The sequence below is a fragment of the Uloborus diversus genome, chromosome 6, assembly GCF_026930045.1.
Source record: "Uloborus diversus isolate 005 chromosome 6, Udiv.v.3.1, whole genome shotgun sequence".
NCBI lineage: Eukaryota > Metazoa > Arthropoda > Arachnida > Araneae > Uloboridae > Uloborus > Uloborus diversus.
In genome coordinates, this window is record NC_072736.1 from 98033905 (window position 1) to 98055048 (window position 21144).

Genomic DNA, 21144 nt, shown 5'->3' on the forward strand with positions numbered 1-21144 from the left:
TTATTAACTTTTAAAGTATGAGGTATTCTATTGAAATGCATTAAAAAGCTCTCAGTCTGCTTTACCGTTCAAAACAACATAAAACAGTCCAAAATTCAACAAAAAAGGGGTCAAGAAAGCCAAAAAAAAAAAAAAAAAAAATATATATATATATATATATATATATATCAATATGTAAAAGCAGTTAAAGAGATTATCCTACAAACGGCACATTTCAAATGTGAACTTTGTTCAAGCAATGGCACCTGTTCCGCAATACTCATTATTACAAATAGAAAAAAATAAGTTTCTACTTTTTGCTAATTTTTGTTGCTAATTTGTACTTTTGAAACATGATTTACTTTGATTAGTTTGTAAAGTAAATCATATTAAAACTAGGGAGCTTCGTCTCCTGCTCGTTTTGCTTGACCCTTCTCCCCCCGTCTGCCATCTGCAATGACCTAATGACGCCTGCGGTGGGTGAAAAACCGATGATTTTAATGCTTTTTCCCTTAGATGTCCATAAACATCTCATGTCCTTTAACCTGTTCTTATTAATTCATATATAAAGCTCCTTAAATATTAGAAGGGCGTTACAGGGTGAAATGGTTCCCCCAAGATGTCCTGTATCCAACGATAGCAGTATTGATTTGTTAGACATCGACGATCTGGATCAGATAGGGTTAGAAACACGTACACAGAGACACAGAAAGACACGCACAAGTTTTAATAGTATAGATGTCGTTAGTCATATTCAAATGTACTCAAACTTGCTAAAATGTGACGTTTAAATGCAAATGTTGATAGGGAGGTATTCCAGTTTAAAGTTTTAAGGGACCATACAGAAGATGAGATAAGAACTTATCGCCCTTTTGGAAGAATGACAGATCGTCAAAGTAAGAAAAACAAAGTATTTATATTTTTCATTGCGATTCAGAAATAAATGCAAATACCATGCCGCGATACGCAAAAGCACCGAACAAAACCTCGAATAATTTGAAAAACCACACTCAATGCACATGTTATTTTAAACACTTTTTAATCGCTATATTTTTCCCCAAATCGTGTTATTGACGGCGAGTGAAAAGTGGTGTAAGTCACAAAACGCTGCGTTTTAAATCTCGGTGAATATAGGTGGTACTGATTTCAAACTTTTTGTGTTGGAATTATTTTTCAATGGAGATTATTTTAATAAATATAAGTTAGGAGACTTGGGACCTGTATAAAAAGTTAAATTTTGTATTTTTTGACGTATTTTTATTTTTACTTCAAATTTTCAATATCTTAACTCTGCATCTGATTTTAAACATTTTTGCAATTGGAAGTATGCATCTAGGACTAACGATTGCGAAAATAAAGGTCTTGTAGGTTAAAACGAAATATTCTGTATACAGTCGCTCTCATTCATGGATATACCGACAGGGTAAAATAAAAATTTCGTTATAGGCGTGACTTTGTTATAAGACGCTAAATAGGAAGTAAAATGTAAAGGGGGAGTCAAAACTACTACGTTATAGCCCTAAATTTACTATATACGGCTTCGCTACAATTGAGCACGACTATATAAGAAAGGTATCAAAGGTACTTAGCTTTCAACATCGAAAGCTTATGAATTTACTGTCTAATAACAACATTAATCAACCGATTTTAAGATGTTTTCAGTTCTGAAAACTTAAGAATTTTGCAACTTTTCTGAAATGAACGCTTTTTTAGGTGTGTGCTCCAAATAGGAATGCCACTTTAAACCTATAGTCGGTAGCAAACAAATTATTCTTATACAATTTATATTTGAACAAAATTAGTGTTAATTCAGTTTATTAAACAGTGACTGCTTCTTTTGATAATATTTCGAAAAATATATTAGCAATATAAGCAACGTGTAATTTTGCTTCACAATATTAAAGATGAAAACGAAAAAAAGTAAAACACAGAATTATACTTTATCTCTAAAACATGACCCGGAATAGTTGTCGAGATCTCAAACTTATTCTTATGTAGGAACATTTTAGACAGAAACATGGATAGATTTGAGAATGTTCTTTCCAGTTACGGCTACTTTTTGAGAACTGAATGGCATGCAAAAATTACATTGTGGTAACACTTTACACAATAACTGTACAAGAAAACTGATTTCAATTTTATTGCTACAGCGATATAAGTTACATCTTGCAGCCTTTCTTGTTTATTACTATTAAGCAAGTCTTATTTCCTAGATAAGGCTTAATAAATAAATTAAAACAACACAGTATAGTTTTGAATAGAGATGAAAATGTCTTAGACGTTGCTTCAACTAGGAGACCAGCTCTTTTTTGCTTCAACTATTCCTTAAATATAACTACAACTGAGAAAATGGGTGAATAGTATTTTAAAAAATACATTTGATTATTAATTTGTTATTCCAAAACAAATTTATTTTTGTCTTTACTCTTTCATTCAATGTCTTTTAAGAAAAGTAGCTAATATTTACCTTTTTTTTTACAGAAACTTTTTAGATGATTTTTGTTTGCTATTCCTTTTACAAATTAATATTTTAGAAGTTTAAGAAAAGAAAAAAACTTTAGTATTTTCAAAAGTTTTTCCTAAACAAAAAGCATGAAGTACACTTTTAAAAAGAGCGTGAGAATCTTCATAAATGTTCCTTTCTCCCGTAAAATACTTATGTTTACAAAACCCTCTTTAAACCATACTTTTACGGCGGATGATAATTAAATGAATTTAGGTACAAGTGCTAATTTTTTTAATGAGATTTAGAAGCATCTCTGCATTTTAATAAGAGGTTTCACCTTTTTCTTGAGCGTGCGAAGTTTTTCAAGCAAAGAGAAGTGAAAAAAGAAACCTTTTAGTCATAATAGCACGTTAAAAACATTCAGTTTGCTCCAGATATTTTTAAGAGTTATATTGGTGTGATGTTGCTATTTGAAATTCCGTGACTGAATTTAATTTGACGGAAAGAAAAATGCACAAGGAAGATATTTTTCGCATTTTTGTAAAAAAACCCAAGTTTTAATTCGCAAGTTATACTTTTTTGCATTTTACACCTAATATGGTATAATTTCATTTATACTGAAACAAAACTATGCTAATTACTTTTTATTTTGGTGTATATTTGCAAGACTTCATATACATAGCTCCGCGGTACTTGACCTCTTTTTCTTAATCCGCAGACAAAACATTAATGAATATTAAAGACTTTTTTTGTCCTAATGACGCTGAATGGGCAAATAGGGTAGATAGTCGTTATTATTATTATATTATTATTATTAGATAAGAGTACTTTTGAATTTTGCAACAAAAAAGTAGATCATGGCCCGTCAAGTTTCTTTGCTGCTACCACAGGGCAAACCAAACAAAAAGTAGATGACTCATGATTATTCTTAATGAAGCAAATAAAATAAAATCTGTGACGTAAAGACACGATAGAAGTGAAAGTTTTATCTTATTTTAATTATTATTTTTTTAACGCACTTCACACGTAAGTTTTCTCTCACGCCACGCTCTTGTTTTTTCTGCTCCTAAATTTTAATGAAGAAAATCGATTATAAACAATGAGAAATTAAACAATACTCGAAATCCGCAATCTAATTAATGCCGAAAACGATGAAAAATAATAGTTAACAAGCTAATTTTGTCAATTAAATTTAACAAACTAATTTCAAAGCTGAATTTATGCGATGTGGATTACTCTTTTAAACTGATGACTAGACTTAAATCAAAAATTTGCTGTTTCCAACGATTTGAAATTAATTTGTTAAATTTAATAACAAAACTAACTTTATAAATACTATTATTTTTCCTTGTTTTGGCAGCAATTAAAAAGATGTAGTATTTTAATTTTATATTTATTATTATTTTTCATTGTTTCATGCAACAATTAAAAAACAACTGTGCCACTTCTGTCTTACCGAAAGGTTTCGGATCCGAATTTCTATGCCCTCGCATAAAAATTTCATTCAAAATTTTTCAAAAACTTGATTTTATATAAGAAGAATACTTTCCCATTAAATTTGAAATTTCTTACAACTGAAGATGTGGAGTGAGGTATTACACTAATAGAATTTGCATTTTAATGAGCACATTTAACATATAGAAAGTTACCATATTGAATTATGTTCTGCAGCATGTAAATATTTAAAGAAACTATTATTAAAGTTAATCTTTGCAATTGTTTTCTTTATTTTTTTTTACTCTGTTACTCTTTTTACCGTAGCAGCGTAAACATAGTATAAATCATTGTATTTCTGTGTTCATACAAAAAAGTTATCTTCTAAATCATATTTCAAAATCTTTTGCATTCTGGGCATACATTGAAGCGTAAGTGAATGTCAGATCGCATTAATTAATTTAATTTGCTTTTTTCTACACTATAAAAAGGGTTTGAAAAATATCTAAATTTCGAATGACTAATAACAGGAAGATGACATACAGTTTTAAAACAAGAACTAATTATGCTTGATATATGACGAAGGTTATCTTTAATAATTATGTTTGATTTATTATTTAGTTTACTGGGAATAATTATTTTTGATTTATGATTTAATAATGCCTACAAAAAGAGGGTTCATCATAACATGCCTCTAGTCCATTTTTGATGGGCGATTTGCGGCCGATTTGATCTTGACTCATATGATTGGCAGAAATTGCTGAAATCGATCATCGTCTGCTCGAGCACGTCAAAAAAAGACTTAAAGAAATAAATAAGGAAATATTTTTCTGTCATTTTTTGAAGGAAAGTATAACTTACGGAGCATTTTCTTGTTTGATGTGAAAACCTATTTCTTTGGCTCTGCTGATTTCTCTGATTGCAACTTTAAACTTCCTTTACTATCATTTTTTAAATTAGTTTTACTGCATAAACAATGAAATATTGATGAGCAAAAAAATATATTTATTTTCTAATACATTCAACTTACTACCAAACGGCACGACTTTGAGGGTCACTGATCTGGACGAAATTCTAGACTTAGTCAAATCCTACTAGATATGAGCCCAGATGAAGCGGTTTGACTGCATAGGCTCTAGTTCGGCTACAATGGGGGTTCAAAAATTCTAGTTTAGCTCCAGAAAGCAATTGCTCTTCCTTTCAAATTAAACTTTTTTTACTCTTTTCTTGATATTGCATTGCAGTATCGCCCAACTGAATGTATTCACCGTATAGAATAACTTTCACCGCCCCTACGTTGTATTAACAAGAGATGCAATAGATGTTAAGAGAGCAAATATTGTGCAAAAGTTTCAAATTCTAAAGAAAACTCTATTTCAGTTCCGGCGCCAAGCAAGCAAATTTAGACCCTCCTTGCAGCCAAACTAAAGCTTATGCACTCAAAGTATTTTACCTGGGCTCATGTCTAATACGAATTGACCTAAATCCAGAAGTTTATCCAGATTCGCGACTCTCAAGTTTTTGCCGTCTGAACCACACTAATATACAGGACTCCAAAATTCCAATGCCGTTTTCACTGGAATTTGAAGCTTTGTGACAATATCTGCCCTCTCAAGTTATTTAGCGTGTCCTGTCAGTACAACGAGGGATGGAGGGATTTATTCTATTTTGTGAATGCATTAATTGGCTCATACTGCAATGCAAATGCAAAAAAAAAAAAAAGATTAAAAAAACATTGCTTTTTTGGACTCAAATAACAACTTTGAATCCCTGTTGCAGCCAAACTAGGGCCTATGCAGTCTAACTGCTTTTACCTGGGATCATTTCTAGTGAGAATAGACCCAAATCCAGAATTTCGTGCAGATCTGTGATCCTCAAGGTCGTGCCGTTTGATAGTTAGCTGTAGGTTTACGTACCAAATTTCAACTTTCTAGGACATACCGTTCATGAGTTATGCGACATACATACGCACATACATACATACGGACGTCACGAGAAAAGTTGTTGTAATTAACTCGGGGAATGTCAAAATGCATATTTCGGGTGCCTATACATTCTTAGGCACTTATCCACGTGTGGTCAAGTTGAAAAAAAAAAACTCAACATTAATTCGGGGGTGAGCAAAATTGAAATTAAAGCCGAATTTTTAGTGAAATTTTTTTCACGAATACAATACTTCCTTTTTTGTAAAAAGAAGTAAAAATGTCAATGTGTACTGTAATTTCTTCCAATGTTTTGTAACCTAGAATGTATATTGTATCTCAATACGGCCAGCGTTAGCCATTTTATGACTCCTGTGTCCTTATTAGGACAAAGGAGGATTAAGGGGGGGGGGGATATGATTCTTCACTGCAAAGACTGCTGTTCACATGTGCACGAACTGGGCCAGGAGCGACCAAAAACTGAAAATAAAGAATAATCAATGCCCCGAATGTCAAGATTTGCCTCTCTCCTCTTTATCGAAGTAATAATGGATTTTTCGATAATGTTTTTGAGTTGTTGATTAAATTAAGAATTTGACAACTTTATTTTAGTTACTTTGTGACTTTTTTTGCCTTTAATCCTGCGTGAGGTAATCTTTGTCCAGAGTTGGCTTTTTGGGGACCCATATTTCTATCAATACCAAATCCCCTTTCTTGTTTAAAACTGCTGAAAAACATAACTGAAACCTAAATGATCACATGGAATCATTATTTTTCTTATTTTTATGAGTCAGTAGATGAAATATTTGGAGTCAATTAATCGTAAATAAGTGAGATATTAAAGCACTAATAATAAGATAGACAAATATTTTTAGCCTCCTGCATGAACTTTACGGTGATTTTGTTTGGTAGATTTACCATATATCTAAAAAACATTTTTTTTCTGCGTTTTATTTTGCAATAGTTTGGCGATATTCATCTTTTGCTGAAGTAAACTAATACAAACTCATTACATGAATCAAAAATTTAAGGATTACTCAAAAAGTACACATCCTGTTAAAACATTTTATGCTACTCCTGAATATCTCTTGGATAATGGACTAATTACGAATTTTATATAAATTAGAATCAAAGGCAGATGTGACATATTTTCAAAATACAAACGAAATCAATACGTATTTATAGAAAAAACACAATGAAAACAAAACTTTAGCACAGCTGCAATGCACAAGAGATATCAAATGCACTGCAAAAAATAATTGTTGTTTTTACAGTAATATACTACTTTTTCCTACAGTTTAATACTGCTCTTCTAAATAACAGAAAAAAACTGTAAAACTGTTTTAGATTGCGCAAAACGATGCGCAAAAGGTGTTTCTTTTCATACGGGAAGAGAAACTAATGAATTCAAAGTATCGACAGCCATGTTAGTTATTTTTCGGGTGTGCTGAGACAGGACTGCTCAGCTGTAATCCAAGTTAAAGGTAAGTGCTAGTAATATTATTCATTCCCTTTTCTCAAAATGTAGTTTTTTTATCATCGATAATGTATGTAAAATAACAGTATTTATTTTGAAATCATAATTCGTATTCCAATATTCGTTGACGTTGACTTTGCAATTTCTTTTAGTTGCTAAGTTGTAGCGATTGCTTTATAGCAAAAATCCGAGTAGTTGTTGTGATTCTGAATATTTTACTGCCCGTATGATAGTTTTTAAACATTTTCTGAAACTCAAATTTGATTTAAAAATAAATCAGTTCCTTTCTTTATCGTTTTTAAAGTTATTAGAACATTAGATTTTGTTTACGATAATATTTTGTGTTATATAGCATGTGAGTACTTAAAATTTAAATTCTTATGTCTTCTAGTAAATTTTTAGCGAATCGCGATTGACTTCTTCCTTCTGTTTTTTTTCTTTCTTATGTTCAGTTTTAAATTCTTTAACAGTTTGCATTTAACCATTTTATTGATAAACTTTACGTTATAGCAATGTAAATAAATAAAATAACAACGTGACCGAGAGACATGCAAACAGTATCAAGTTTAATGATATTTTTGTTGAAGAATTTGCCACTCTGAAAGACTCAAAATTCTCTGAACTCTGGAGCCAGCTTTCATACTTATCTAACAAAATTAAAATAATTATAATTAAAAAAATCATCAATGAAGCACTCCAAAAAAATAAAAAAATAAATAAAAATAAGCATCTTTAGATACAAACACGAAACCCTTGTGTTTTAAAAGTTTTATATTTGGGTCAGTAAGAAATTAAAGTTTTACTTCTGGAAAAATGCACTAATAGCATTGAAACTTGTGAACTTAAAAATAATTTTAGAAACCATATTCAATGGCACTCGATGGGAGGTCACGGGAAGTCACTATGACCTCCCCAAAACTGCCATATTGGGAACACTTTGTCTGCCGATTCGGAAAATTTGGGGACATAATTGTAACGATTCAAATTTTTGAATTCTCGAATGTCCAAATTTCATTAGATATTGTACTTAATTGTGCGTACTTAATTTGTGCATGCACCAGTATTTTATTAATCGGCAAATATGTAAGTTCCGTTCGACAAATTGAGATTTGTCATATTTTCTTCGCCTTGAAGGACATGCTCATTTAGAAAAGTAGATACCTAGAACTACAGTAGAATTTGAAACTCTTTTAACCTTGAAATCGTCAGTTTCCTTATGTTTTAACTTTAAGAACCCTTTGAGTCTTAAAGTTTGGTATCAATGCGTTTATGATGAAGACAAAAACTATATTAAAAATACTGAAAAATGTGATTCTGTACTTCACTGTCTTTCACTGCATATAAAAAGTAAAAATATGTCAGATTGTTATCCCCGTAAAAAGAAAAATTGCAGAATTTCGTTTAAACCTGTAACGGAGATTCAAGCCAAAGCCGGGTAAGATCTTTTGCATTTAAATGCGATGGGTTCCTTAGCAGTTGAGTTCTTTAGGGGGGGGGGATTATTTTCACAATAATAGACGATTTTTCAAAAAAGTGAGGTTTTCGAATACTTTGTCAGGTTTCAAAAGAGAACAGAGAAAATTACGGGAAAGATTCGATTTCAAAAAGAAACTTCTGAACACCCGGTTTGAAATTTAAATTAGCGACCAAAGCATAAGAATAAAAAAAACCAACAAATCCTCCATTTAACAAAGTAGCGTCATAGAACATTATAACTAAACATTAATGAATGGAATTAGAACACTTTTAAATGAATCGGGTTTGCCTCAGCAGTTTTGAGCCGAATCAGCTATGTGCTTCCACTACTTACGGACTAGAGCGGTTTTAAAAGGAAGAACCAAAACCTTTTTAAAACTATTTGAGGGAAGAAAGCCATCTATTAAACACTCCCGTGTTTTTTGGCTGTATTTCGTATATTGCACTTCTAAAACAGAAAATAAGCAAATTGGATATGAAAGCTAAACAGGGAGTCATGGTAGGATATGCGTTTTATATGAAAGGTTATAGAATTTGGGATCCCGAAAATAGTGAAGTGACAGAAATGCTGAATGTTAAATTCGATGAAAATAAATTCTGGGCGGGAAAAAAATAGGAACGGGAAACAGAGGTATACCGTTTTATTTCACTTCTGAGTAAATCTGAAGTAGAAGAAGAATATCCTGAAAATCATGAAATAGCATGTTGTGAGAATTAAATTGGTTGAAGAAATACCAAGGCAAAGCATATATTGACACGACGATTCTAAAGTCCGAATCGTGAAACCGAGGTTAATTGTTCTGAAAATAACATTGAATATGACCCAAAATATTTTGATTTCATTTCTGATGATAATTCAAGAAAAGTATCAGATTCTGATGAAGATAGGGGGGATAATTCAAGTAAACTAGAAACTAACATTTCCGAAGATGTAATTCCTTCGAATTTGAAACAAAGTTTGAGAATGCCAGAAAGGGAAGATTGGCAAAACGCAACAGAACAGATGAGCAGAACGAAATAATTCGCTTCAAGGCCAGACTGGTAATTTTAGGTAACAACCAGCTATTGGGGGGGGGGGGGGATACTTTTCGCAAGTGTTCTCTTCAGTAATTTCCTTTCCTTTGGTTGAGGCTTTCTTTTCAATTTTTGTGTATAAGTTACATTGGGTCCATTTCCGAGCAGATGTCTGCAATACGTATCTATATGCGGATTTAAAAGAAGAGATTTGTGAGACAACCTAAAGGGTTTGTCGGTCCCTGAAATCTAAATTTTGTCTGTAAACTGAATAAATCATTTTTATTCTGATACAGATTACGCCTCAAATCAAGACGACTGGAATATAATGCCGGGGGGGGGGGGGCGCTTGTAATGTTTTTGGATAGGGTACGAATAATATGGTGTACATTCAAACAAAAATACGTAGCACTCTCAACGATAGAAGCAGAGTATATTTCAGTTAGTGAACAATCTAAGGAAGTTATGAGAATAAAAAGAATTTTAAATGCCACGAAAAGAATTCAGTATTTTAGACTGATTGTCACAGTATAGAGTACTATTAATCTAGTTGCGATCGATTTTTCTAGTTCTGCAAGAAAAAATTGCAGAACTAAGCAGATTGATGTGGGGTACCATTTCCTACGGAATTTGATTGATGAAAATGAATTTGGAATAAATTTTGTTGAGAAACTAAAAATAATTTAGCTGATTGTTTCACAAAACCTTTCTGTAGGGAAAATTTACGTAAAGCTTGAATTGCAATGACATATTTTTCTAGAGTGTTTTTTTTTTTTTTTTTAAATGTCTCAATTATTCCATTATGTTTAAGTTATAATTTGTGCACACAAACGGATGGACTATAATATTTTTTAATTTTTTATTCATGTCTTAATGTATTTCCTTTTTTCGGTGTGCTGGCGTGCCAAGAAGGGGGAAATTTGCTAGCGAATATTTTGTTACTGTCCCTCCAGCGCACGAAGGAAAAACAATTGTAGTTGATTTCATTTTGAATTTGTGCCATGTGATATGGTTGCGGTTAGGTATTTCGGAAAAATTTAAACTATAAATTTCATTCTAGCCGCCTGAATTTACTTCATTTAAATTTATTCACTAATGCAATATCATTTCTTTATTTTTAGTGGTATGCAAATGTAAAGAACTACGTAACTTGTGACCAGAACTGAATGGAATAATGGTTGTCTCATTTTATCAAGATAACAGTTCGCGGTTGTGCTCCGCTTGGAATTTCAAATAAGCCTCTAGTCTGAACGATGTGCGATAATTCACTTTGTGACATGAATGCCGGCAACGGAAGTTTATAAGTATCTCTTTTCATTTATATTTTTGTGTTTTCGGATGTAATTTGTAATTACCAATGCTTTTGAGTTTTAAAGCGTTCTTAGCCACGTAAGCCTATTCGACGGTCTGCGTGCCATATTGGACACCTGAAGCTGATTTTTGTGGCCCGTTGTCAGGTTCTATGTTACAATCAAGAACTATCTTTTGGAAGAAGTTAAACTCAATTTTATTTTGTTTTGATTAAAATGTGATCGGTCATACAATTCATTTAATTCTAAATTTTTTAAATTTGTAATTCAATATTATATTTTACGGGTAATTGAATATTATCACTTCAAGAATCACCGGAATATAGAAATTTCTGCTGCTAGAGCTAAATTAGACGTAAATTTCTTTCATTATTATTTTTTTTTAATTTTCCAGTAAATTTTGGAACACTGATTCTTTGTTTTTACATGTTATTAAAATCGAAGGAACCAAAACAGAATGTTAAAAGTACGATGTATTACAGCGTATGAAACTTTCTTCGCATATTCAGACTTGCAAATGTGAACATGTTTAAATCTACAGTTAAAAGTGGTGCGGTCTTCCGGCAAAGCATTTTCAAGAAGGATAGCATTGTTTATAACAAGGACGGTGGGCCAAATGTGGACTTGCAATTCCTTAATCATTAGAACTGGCCCTACCAGATTTACTCTATTTTGACATGTTTGACGATTTATTATTTTGTTGAAAACTTTAAACTTTTCTGACCGAATTTTCATTTTTTGCTGAATTTACTTTAACTAAGCCATTTTGATTTTGGGAATATAGAATTGTTTCTTCCAGATTTCAGGTACATTCCGAAAAACTTAAAGATAAATTGCCTAAATCCTCGCAAAAAAAGTGCCACTTAAAAAAAAAAGCCGCTGGTGGCTTAAATGGGGACATCGATAGTTGTTCAAAACGGGTGTCGGGGCGGGGGGCTTCCCCATTTTGAAAGACATAGAATATACATGAAACATCATAAATTATGCTTAAATATTAAGACATATATAAGATAGAATGTTCTTACGATATTATTTTATTTCAACTCAAATGACTCTTCAAAGTAATTCCTTTGAACTTAAGGAAAAATCTCCAAAAAATTAAATTTTAACAATATAATAACACAATTATGGATTAAAATGCAGGAAAAAAATATTTTAAAAAAGTAAGTAAAATATTTCATATTAAGTACAGACAGAGTTCTAAATAATTATTTTACGTCACACTTTGTTTAATATTTAGATTTCTAATAATGGGCAGCTGTCAAAGAAAAAGAAAATGAAGCTGGTATCAGTTGAACATACCTCGAGCTGTTAACAAGTGTTGGAACGGAATATGGGTTAAAAAAAAAAAAAAAAAGAAAGTAAAAACATCTACGGTTTTCAATGCTACTGTAGCAACTTGGGGGGGGGGGGACTAAAAGAGGCTAGATACAGTATTCATTGTTTTGAATGAATACCCCAATATTTCCCAATTGGTTGTCCTAAACTTCGACCTTGCTCCATTTTCTAAAAAAATATTTCTCTACCTTATCCTTATTTTCGTTTTGAAGTAAACATATTGCAATTCGATAATCTGGAGCCTATTATAAGAAGAGACTAGTTTCAAGTTGTATCGTCCTTAAAACATTTTAATTTTTTCTTTAGACCAATTCTTTAGTCCCATTTCGGAAAACTTTCCGCTGCTTTTTTTTTTTAATTCTTCACTTACAGAAGGAGTTACTCTCCCGATCACTTCAGTTAGCCGATCAAAAAAAAAATAATAATAAACATTATTCTTAATCAACAGTCTCATATGTAATTAAAAAACCTTCAAAAATGCCGAAAATTAAAAGGATTTTTCTTTAAATTGTACTTCAGAAACCAGTACAAGTGCGTTTCTTTGTATGGAAGAAAAAAATGTAAGATATTATTTTCTTTCTTTTTTGAGTTCTTATGTAAAGTATCCAGATTAAGTCTACTTTAATTAGACATTAATAACCACCGTTACAAATGCTTAGCTTGCAAATTGCTGCCAAAAAAATTTTTTCTCCTTAAAACAGCATAAGCGCTTAACTGGTTCCTGAAATAAAAGGTTCAATTACAATTTAGGTATATGTTGAGAGGTTTCAAAATAAAAGCAACTCCCAAGGCAATTTCAGATCATTCAGAGTCATAATTTTAATCATTTTAGGGCGTATTTTTATACCTACGTAATTTGATTTTTCCATGTATGTTTTTTGATGTCCACAAGTTTTATGAGATTCTAACAATTTTTTATTTTGACAGATGCTTTCATAATATAAGTTCTAATGATGGCACCGAAGTCGGCTAAGGTGTCACAAAGAAGAAGCAAGTTTGTGATGTAAAAACGCTGACCTTGAAAAAATTAGCATTCGATTTTAAATGAATTTCTGCAATTTCACTGTAAAAACTACTAATCGATATTCAAAGGTGATGTATACGAAATAAAATAATTTGGCAATTTTTATTGGTGTGAATGTTTCGTTTTTTTCTCATGAAAACATTATAACAGAATATAAAGTTATATAATTTTTGGAGTAGTAAAACCAATTTTTAACTTAATACTAGTAGTGATAAACCTGACAGATTTTATTATACTAAGTGAAAAATTGTTTCTGTTTTGTTCTGCTTTGGAATTTTGAACCGTCATATATTTGTTTTCATCTATGAAAATTTTAAAAGGCTAATAGGATAAAGTATTATCTAATCTATAATAATCAGTTTACAATAAAAACCATTCTGTGCAGTCTAAATACTGCACATATGGTGTGAAAAGAAGTTGATTTGTTACTAGTATTTCTGAAATAAAGTAGGTCCATATGCAACTTATAACATTAAAAAAAAGAAAACGATAAAAATATTCTGTTTTACCAGAAAAAGAAAAATAAATGCACTGAATTGCATGTATAAAGTTAAAATAAGCTTAAAAGTTTAATGGATTGCATACAGCAAAACATTTCCCACGTTATGCTGCACATTTCAGCAACTCAATAATGCTGGAAGTGAAAAAAGTACTTTTAGTGAAGATACGATGTAGTATTTTCAGTTATGTATAAAAAACTTTCTAATTTTTAATACCTTCATGGATCAAAAAGGTTTGTTTTATGAAAACGCTATAACTGTTCTGAAAATAAAGCTTCAGACCATATTTTGCAATTTCCTTCTATTTGTAAATTTTTAAGTTTGCAATAGAGCTAAAAGTTTTTTGTATAAATGAAAATGCGCCACTTTTTCTTCTTTAACAGGTATTTGTTTTGTGTGCAAGGAAAATATCAATAAAACATATATTTAACAGCAGTTAATTATTTTTATGTAAAAGGCTTTTATATTTCTTTACTTGTCGCTTTTCATAGCCTAAAACATTATTTTTTTTTGTTGAAAAACTTTAGAAAAGGAACCGATTTCGTATGTAGGCTGATTTCTACAACTTACATACAAAATCAATTGCTTTACTTTTCTAAATTGTTCTTCAGCTGTAAAAGCAGTGATTTCGACTATGAAAAGAAACAATGATAGGGTGAAAAAACCCTTTTGCATAAAAATTGATAACTATTTATTTTATGGTTTACTGCTGTTAATTTTACTGTACAAATCATTTTTTAAACCGTATACTACTGCTGCTTTTATGGCGCAATTTAGCTGATTCCGCAGCATAATACTGCTAACTTTACAGTTTCATACTGTTAATTTTGCTGGGCAATTCCGTTAAAAAACAGTATATTACTGTTAATTTTACATATTATCTCTGTTAAATTTACAGGTTAAGTCATTCCTAAAACAGTATATTACTGCTAATTTTACAGTTAGATACTGTAAGCTTTACAGGGCAGTTCTATTAAAAAGCAGTATATTACTGCTAATTTTACAGTTTATCGCTGTAAATTTCACAGTAAAAGTCTGTTATAAAACAGTATATTACTGCAAATTTTACAGTTTAGAATTGTAATTTTTGCAGTTTTTCTTTGGAATGCGAGCTGCCAGTATTTTACTGTAAAAACAACAGCTTTTTTTTTGCAGTGTGGATCATACATTTACAAGTACACATTCTGAACTAAAAGCATGTTTATTCAAGCACAATGCCACATAGAAAACAAAACTGCTTTTCAATTGCAGGACTTTAAGGGTATTAGAGACAAAAATACACATTTATAAGATGCATCTTTTATGATGATTGTGAAGATATTTATGCGATAGACACAGTTTTAAAATCATAACAAAAAAATTTCAACCTCGGGCAGATTGTATGTTTTGTTCAGAGTACAACGAAATTACTCTAAGTTGCTCTCTTTGCAGAACTTACTTTTGATGAGATAAAGCTTCGAATAAATGTGCAGTGAAAGCTTCGTAAATGTAACTACAATCAAACCTCTGTAAATATCGATTTTCGAAAAGAATTCATTAAGCCTTAATCCAAAGGTATTATTTTTGACTGGTTCTGAAACGAAAGTACGAATATTTTTAACAAAAAATATCACGATCAAGACAATTGAGAACAGCTATTAAGTTAGGTGGTTCTGCATTAGGGTACTTTTCCGTTAAAGGCCCACTTGGCGCATTTTTCATTTTTGGTGATTTTAATTTATTTATCGCCATTGTAAACTAAAAATTTCACAGTTGGCGGCATTTAACAACTTCAATTTCAAAATTAATTCAAGAGTTGCCATATATTTGTAGATTTTGCCAATCACATTAAGCATTTTTGCAATTGTCACCGAGATAAAAAGGAATCAAGTCGTCAAACCGAGTGACGTACCTGAATATATGTATACAAGCTGCATTGTCCGGCTTTGCACGGTCTACCTCGAAAAGAAAAGTTATGGCAAGTGACGCTTGCTGAACGATCAAACATGAACAGCAAAGGAAAAAAAGCAAAATTTTTGGACATATCGCGGAAAAATACCCAAGAAGGAAAATTTTAAATCCCTCAAATACAGAAAAAGGTTTAAAACAAAAGCAAGAATTTCATTCATTCACAGTCGATAAAAAAAGTCAACAGATTTTTCTTCTCAATGAATCTGTTCACGTTCATCAAAGCTGAGCTTGTGGCATGCGATAAATTTCCAATTTAATATTGATCTAACATGAATTAACAGTGCTTATAACTTTTCTCCTGGTGATTTTACAGCCTTATGTTTTTTTTTTGAAGTTCGAAGGAAAGACATCTACAGGGGTATTTTTCGTGGGCTTTCAAATGAGATTGAAATTAAAAAAAATATATCGAATATTTATTTCGGGTAGAAAAAGCCATTCAATTGTATTTTCGGATCCTAAAATTAAAACTCGAACGGTTCGGTACTTTTTTGTCGTTTGAAACCTCCCTACGTTTCTTCGCTGCCCAAGTATCTCCCTTCCAAATTAGTCAAGATTTGACGTAAACTGTGGATTTGTATAAGGAACATGCATGCATAATACATACATATATATTCTCTGCTTATTTTATATAGGTGTGTGTGTGTGAAATTTTTTAACTCTGGTACTACTTTCTTCTCATTTAAAATATTTGCTCATGTTTTTACGAGTAAGCTAAACTAAATGAAATAATACACATTCTAAAATTATTCTCCTTCAATTCTAAAATTCTTATTCCGCAAATCCCTGAAAGGTTTAAAATTTAGCAGAATTTAATCAAGGTAACTTGATGAATTTGCCTCGTTTGTTTAATTGACTCAAACTGTATAAGAACACAGTTGATTTTTATAATATTCTAGTGGGCATTTAAGGGGTGTAATAGCGACGAAAGAAACACTCACTACTAGTTTAATCTTATGAGACTTTTATGGATGAAGAGATAAATTTTATTTTGAGCACATATGGCTTCATTAACGGGATTACTTAAGCTTAGAGGTGAACCAACTGTGCGCAAAGTAATGATTTTCAGATTTCTTGATGTAAGGGCAAAAGGATTTCTGGAAATGTCCAAACTAATTATTATAAACCTCCTAATGAACTATCCAGCGGCAAGAAAGCAACAAAAAATTATCATTACACAGTCAGCATGCTTCCAACTTTTTCTAAATCTGTAGACTTAACGCTAAGCGTATGTAAGGTTTTGGTTACTTAAAGAAACAATCATTGTTAAAGAATGGTTTCAGGGTTAAAGATAATTCTTCCCTTTTAGCAAGCATGAAAAATTTGTATCTTTTGCCTCAGTGAAATTAATCTCTGCCTAAAGAGTTTCGCTCTGATTTTGGTAAACTTTAAAGCGTCTAACTGCAATTTCATAACTGTCAAAATGTAACTAAATAACTAAATAACTGACTTCTGACTGAGGCAGTGAGAAGCAAAGGGATGTAAGTGGAGTTTTTGAAGTTTAAAGTAAAACGAGTGCAAAAATTAGAATTATAAGTAGACTTTCATAATTTGTTTTCTCCAAATTATACTGTAGAACTTACCAGAACGCATATGAGCAACCATTACTTTACTAGAGACCACACAAAAATTCGGAGAATGGTGATTGGTTACCGCATAAAAACGTCATTAAGCTCGTTTTGCATACTCTAATAATTGTTTCATTTCAAAACAAGATCTTTTAGACATTATTCGAAGTGAAACGGACGGAATTTAAAACTTCTAAACGTGATTTTATATTTACTGAGGAACGAAATTTGTTCACATGCGTTTGATAGTTGAGAGAATATGGCGAGTGCATCCGCAAACCAATTAGGAGTCCTAAAACTATTACAAGGTTCCAAGCTGAATAAAGGTTGTTTATATGCTACCAGTGCTACTATTACTATACGTAGGTTGCCCCAAAACACATAGAAATTTCGCCAACCAATTTTAGTGGTCATATTCCAATTTTAAATTTTGGCGCTTACACCCCTTCATCTCTCAATGTCACAGTTTGTATTTAATAGATAAATATAATTCTAATGTACCTTAAATAAAGCATATGAATTGCTTCATTACGATGGTGATTGAGAAGGTATTTCTAAAATTTCGAGACAGTATATCCATTTACCTAGAACTGTAGCCCTTATATTTGCTCCAATGGACCCTACAGTGTTAAAAATAGAGGAAAATTTTACGTCAAATAGAGGGAATGGCATTATACTCTCCCACAGCTGTGAGACACGACAACAACAACAATAAGTCAGACGAGTAAGGTACTCGTAACTGGAGAGTTCCGGTTTCGATGCCAGTCGGTCGAAGATCCTCCTTTTTTACTGATGATGACTGGGGCACGTTAAATACGTCGTGGTCATAAAGCCCACCACTGTGAATACCTCTGGGGTGCTCAACCAGGAGTTGTTTGGCATCTAGTTTGGCTTTAATTTTTGAAATCTTGATAGAAGGAGCTTCCATCTATCGTGTGCTGTCCGAGCTAATTCGTTCTTCCACCTAAATGGTGCACGTTAAAAACGGAAGCCATCCTTCACTGTCCTAAATCGGCTAGCAATTTCTACTCGGGCTCGGTGATCCGAGTGGTATTAGTAACCACAACAACATCACAACAGCAAGCACTGAAAACAGGTGTGATATCACATACCGAATATCTTCCTTTTACCTACCTTTTTTCTACATCAACAATATCTCTGCCTTTTTCTTGGTTATCATTTATCGTGCTTTTTTTTTGATAAAATTTCAACAGAGACATTTAATTCAGAAAATTACTGCTGTCTACTATGTAAAAACTTTAGAGCTACGGGTAGAATTTTTAGAACTTGATATCACTAAATTTATAACTTGATTATATAATTTGATATCAATTTTCAAGTAATATCAAAAATTGAGCAACATAATGTGTCTAATGCTTTTCTACCGTAAATTATGTATTCATTTGATTTAATTAAATATGGTACCACAAACGAATGATTTGAAAAGTGACAGCTTTCCAACTGCTACATGATTCAGTTTGCTTCGGATTACGTATTACATGTGAAAGGGTGTCGAGAAAGTCTGCTGTTGTTCGTATTTGATAGATATTACAATTAAATATGTAATCATTAAGCTCTGACATCAATAGTTACTTAGAAACAAAAATACTAATGAAACAATTTGCCGGTAACAATACTTTCATAGTTTATTTTTAATTTCTTTTTCAAAAATTGATCTGGAAAACTATGCAGCCTACTTTAATTTGAATGCCTGTACATGGAAGATAGAGGCCACTATATTGAAAATTTGTTTATAAAAAATATTATTGGACATGAACTTTTATCATTTAATATTTCCCGTCTCTACATTTGAACTTTTTTTTAGCTATTACTTTTAAAAAAATCTCGTGTACATTGCGCCATTTACCTCTCGTGTATTATTATGCAAGTTAAGTATGCTCAATGAACGATTGTAAAGCCAAAAAATATTTAGTTTGATGACAAAATGTAATATGCTATAAGGAAACAACTTATTTGAAATTTAAGCATACAAATTTACTTGATTAAAGACTTTTTTTTATACATTATGATTTTCCAAAAGTTTGAAAAGATATTACGTATTTAAAAAAAGAACGAATCAGAAAGATTAATTTGAAAAAACAGCGTAAAGGAAGCACAAATTAACACGAAAATACAGAATGTAACTATTTCAAGGCTACAATGGAGCCTTTTCATCAGTGCAGAAACTTAGCATATAAGCAGAATGTCATGGGAGAATTGAATGTCAACCACGTGTTCAACGGTATTCATACCAAATAGGTCAACCAATTGGAATTCACGACAAGAGACGACAACCAAATAACCAGCGAACAACAAGTCACACCCGTGGCGCTCAGCAAGAGACAACCAATCAGAAACCTGGAAACAAAAAGAGTGGGAGACAACGAACATCCCGAAGAAGAGAATTATAGAAACTGCTTTCAAATATCAGAAAAAAAATGGAGCGCTCGAAAAATCATTGACTAGAGAATGAGAATTTTTCCAAACATAGTAAGCTTCCCAAAAATTGAGGTCATAGACCGAAGAACACGTACAAAAATTCTGGCAGATGAAAAATCAAAACAGTGGCCAGAAGTCCAACAACGCTGAGGGATGGAAGAATGAGCAAGTTCTTTATGTTTAACATAATTTTCATGCTCCTTCCGACCGCTCTTGAGAGCACATTTAGTCTGACCAACATAACCAAGTCCTAACGGGGTTTTGGTCTGAATCAAAATCCCAGATAATTTAGAACATCTAGATTTTTATTCGTGCTTCTCTCCTTTCCCTTCATGAGCTAGCAACGGTTTTATCAAACGAGTTTAGCCGGGCGTATTTTTATGTACCCCTCCCCCCCTTTTTTATAGCGCAACTGATATGAAGATGATCTGACCTGAAGAAGCCGTTGCGCATTTTTTGAGGTTATAATAAAGTGATCTCTCCGTAGAGCACTGGTTCAGCGAACATGGCATAAGTTCCCAATTTCAACTAGGCTCGAATTGGTCTGGTATGTAATTTCCGTTATGAATTTTTTTTTTTAACGATTTTCCTGACAGCTTCATTAAAACTTCGGATTAAATACATATTTGTTTAATAGAAGTGCATGCCAACTATATTTAAGCTAAGATTCTTGTGAACGATTTTAGATGATGTTAGAGGGAGAAAAATTCGGCACCCTTTCGCGGAAGTAGCTGAACCAAAATTCAAGATAATCTTAGAAGACGTTGGCGATCAGCTACTCTAGTGTAGGTGGGAGGGGGCAGCCCCACTGTTACTCTTCTGGATTCGCGGATTCGCCACTGCACTCAAGTATTGATGCTACTCCAAAATGATGCTATTTTTTCCCTGTGTATTTTAATTTTTAAACTATGCAATGATGTATTTTCAAATTTAGGGATAATGTCGAGACTCCCTAAGAAATGCTTTGCGACCACCTTGGGGATTGCGACCCACAGATTGGGAACCTCTGTGCTAGAGTAAAAGATATAAGCGTTTTATCAAGAACTTTTGCAATAAAAAAAGTTGCAAATCAGTAAGTTTTGTAGCTACTTTTGACTACTATGCAAACGAAAACACTGCGCGTGGCATCAAAACAAGGCGGTCACTTATGACCCTCTAAAAATTAGTGTGACTTACTTTGAGCTCATGAGATCTTATCATACCACGAACAAAAATTAAATAAGCAACGTCCCCAAACAATAAATACTTGATCAACAATGGCTGAACCCCT